The sequence below is a fragment of the Rattus norvegicus genome, chromosome 5 (assembly GCF_036323735.1).
Source record: "Rattus norvegicus strain BN/NHsdMcwi chromosome 5, GRCr8, whole genome shotgun sequence".
Classification (NCBI taxonomy): Eukaryota; Metazoa; Chordata; class Mammalia; order Rodentia; family Muridae; genus Rattus; species Rattus norvegicus.
This window is the reverse complement of record NC_086023.1, coordinates 142,272,054-142,275,604: the sequence shown is the minus strand read 5'-3', so window position 1 is coordinate 142,275,604 and position 3,551 is coordinate 142,272,054.

The following is a 3,551-nucleotide window of genomic DNA, read 5'->3' as shown; positions in this document are numbered from 1 at the left end:
TCAAGGGTGGTGCTCTGGCCAGAGACTGAGGATTTATTGAACAGTAGGCGGAGTGCCACTCCACTGTAGCAGTACAGTGTTCAAGGGTCAGGGCTGGACACCAAGTCCTCGGACAGCAGGGAAGGGCTAGGACCCATTTCATCTCTCACCCTACAACTGAGCCCACCAGGCCTTGTAGTGGGAAGCGTTAAGTCGGCTGAGTAAAGCACAGTGGGCATCCCAGGCTTGTGGGGCCTTTGCCAACCTGAGGGCCTATCTCAGTTTTTCCCATCGTCATAAAAGGAACTCTTCTCTGTCCAGTTTCGGAATCTCTGTCCCCCGCCCTTGGAATGGTCCCCTAACGCCCTTCCCGCTTAGAGTGGTGTCCCTTCTGGGTCCCATCATGTCCTGCCCCCTACCTTGCAGTACTGTTCTCTAAATGTCCACCCTGCTGCCTGGTGGGAGCCCTCTCCTGCTGGGAGAACAGGGCCCCAAAGCAATGGAAGCTTCGGCAGGTCTATGGATGCCTTGAGTGCTGTGGCCCCATTTCAAGAGGAGGAAGGACATCAGTCAGGAAAGGTCTATCTCCTTCACATGCTCCTTACCTGGGCTGAAGCAGGGATCACCTGACTTCCAGGGAAGAACAGCAGTAGAATTGGTATGAGGAAGAGAAGAGAGATGACACAGCAGGAAGTAGCTAGATCAAAGGTCACAGATCAAGGAAAGGCTATGCAGGAGTCAAACGGAAGAGGTGTGAAGTCAGCAGAAGCAGCAACAAATCCAAGGCTAGGCACGGTCCCAGGGTCCAGGAATGACCAGGATCCCAATGCTGAAGACACTTTCCATGCAGTAAAGCAGTCCTGTGGCAACCACTGGCCATAGACATCTTCTGAGTAGGTGCTATAGGACTGGGAGTGGAGCACCAACCCTAAGCAGCTTGGGAGAGGCTGTAGAGGCTCTCTTGATTGTATTACACGGATGAATGAATTGAGACCGGGAGCAGCGGAGACAGCCTATAAGGTATAAGAGGTCCCAGGAAGTCTATTTTCTCCCCAAAAGTGATACTATCAGAAGGACAATAAGACACAAGCAAAAAGAGGCCTGCATTCTGGAAACGACCCCTCTGAGAATTAAATGTTGTCATGGCAACAGCAGCATCTCAGGTCTGAGGAGAGTCAGCACTGAAGCAGGTACAGGGACAGGAAGTAGGTATCCGGCTTCATTTGCTTCCAACATCTGAGGTTGTGGGAAGGATGGTAGAGTGGGGGAATAGAACCCAAGCCAGGGAAATTTGGGGTCGCAATGGTACTTAGAAGACTCTATCCAGAGAGTCAAGAGTTTTGGGGGATGGAGAATCTTCCCCCCTCACTAAGGTAAACCTGAGTGGGACAAGGGCAAAGGTATCTCTCGTCTTGAGTTTGGGGATCCCAGCTTCCATGGGATCTGACCTGGAAGGGTCTGTAAACCAGGGCTCGAGGTTTTCCCTGCAAGGTAGAAAACTTCCAGAGATGGGAAGGGACACAAGCCTGCAAAACTGAGCCGAGCCTGCTCCCAACCACTCCCAGGACCATGAAGGTTTCTGGTCCTCTGTCCCACACTCAGATCTGTCTATTGGGGACATCTTCCAGGCTGATGGGATACAGCGTGCACTAAGGACCCTCTGTTTACTGCATAGATGGAGTCACACTTGGGATTGACAAAGTGCTAGGATGAAGTGTATATATATATATATATATATATATATATATATAATTTTGGTTAGCAAAGACTTGCTTATGATCATTTCATTCATATAGACTTCATTTTTTTCATTTTTCTTGTTTCTTTTTTTGGAGCTGGGGACCGAACCCAGGACCTTGCATTTGCTAGGCAAGTGCTCTACCACTGAGCTAACTCCCCAACCCCTAGACTTCATTTTTAAAAAAGATTTATTTATTTATTATATGTAAGTGCCCTGTAGCTGTCTTCAGACACACCAAAAGAGGGCATCAGATCCCATTACAGATGATTGTGAGTCACCATGTTGTTGCTGGGAATTGAACTCAGGACCTCTGGAAGAGCAGTCAGTGCCTTGACCACTGAGCCACCTCAGCCCCCTTTTTTTTTTTTTTTTTTTTTTTAATTTTTGTTTTACAGGAGAGGGTTTCTCTGTCTCACAGAGCTCTGCCTGCCTCTGCCTCCCACATGCTGGGATCAAGGTGTGCACCACCACATCCAGCACATCTACCTCGTTGGCCTTTGAATGTCATTTTATTCTTTTACAACTAAATAAAATTCCACTGTGCATTTGAAATGTTTAAGATTTATTTATTTATGTGAATACAGTTGCTCTCTTCAGACACACCAGAAGATAGCATCGGATCCCATTACAGATGGTTGTGAGCCACCATGTGGTTACTGGGAGTAACTGAGTGGTTACTCAGGTCCTCTGAAAGAGCAGTCAGTGCTCTTAACCACTCAACCATCTCTCCAGCCCCCCCGTTGTGGCTACTATTGTAGCCCCAGGGCTTCCCCCATTCTCCATTCCACCGCTTTGCTTTGCAAGGCTTCTCCTACAGGAGAAGGCAACTTCTCCTTTCACCTTGGTCTAGTTTCCAGCCATCGGTTTCTAATTGATTCAATTAGATGTGACCATGGGCTCCTTGCTGCATGAGCCTAGGGGAGGTTGCTCATCACGGACTGGCAGAGCCAAAGCATAAGGTCATACAAAGAATGGGTTGACTAGAGTAATGTAATTCAGAGTAGGGGTGTCGAGACCCTGGCTGCCAGGGGCGCGACAAGGACAACAGGTATATGGAGGAAGATGGCCATCCAGAGTTGGGGTTTGTCTGAAGACAAACCAGCTTAGGGTCACCATGCTAAGAGGGCTCTGGGAAATTTTACTCAACCTTCAGTGACTGTCCTCATAGGTAGGACAGGACTTTGTAGTTCTGAAATCTAGAATAACAGATTCAGAACACAGAGCAGCTCATTTGCAGCCATCCTCTTGCCTGAGTTGCCCCGAAGCCTGGAATACAGGCCTCTGCTATTATACCTGGCTGCAGTTAATTTATTTTCTAAGGCAGAGTCTCACAACAGCACCCTGAGTGGCTTTGGACTCAGATGCCTGCCTCTCCCCAGGTGCTGGGACCAAGGCCAACTACAGCTAATTTCTTTAGGCAAATAAAACAGGCAAACCTTGAAACCACTCTAAGCCTCAGGTCTGGTTCACCCTCCTGTTTTCTCTGATATTCACACTGATGGCTGACTCTACTGAGGGCAGAGTTCATGCCGGCATGAGGCTCATTTGGGAAGTGGCAGTGAAGGGAGAAACGTTAGGTCTCAATTACTTGACACATGCCTGGTGAGGCGGTCCAGATCTGTAATCTCAGCACAGGGAGGCTGAAGCAGGGCTGGTGGGAGTTCAAGGCCAGCCTGGGCTATCATTGAGACACACAGACAGAATTATATATAGGTAGTAATAACTACCCCTAAGTCTAAGCCAATATGGAAGCTGGTGAGAACCAGACCAGGAGGCATTAAGAACAAAAGGATTATGTTACTTTATAGACCTGGATTTCAGAAACAACACG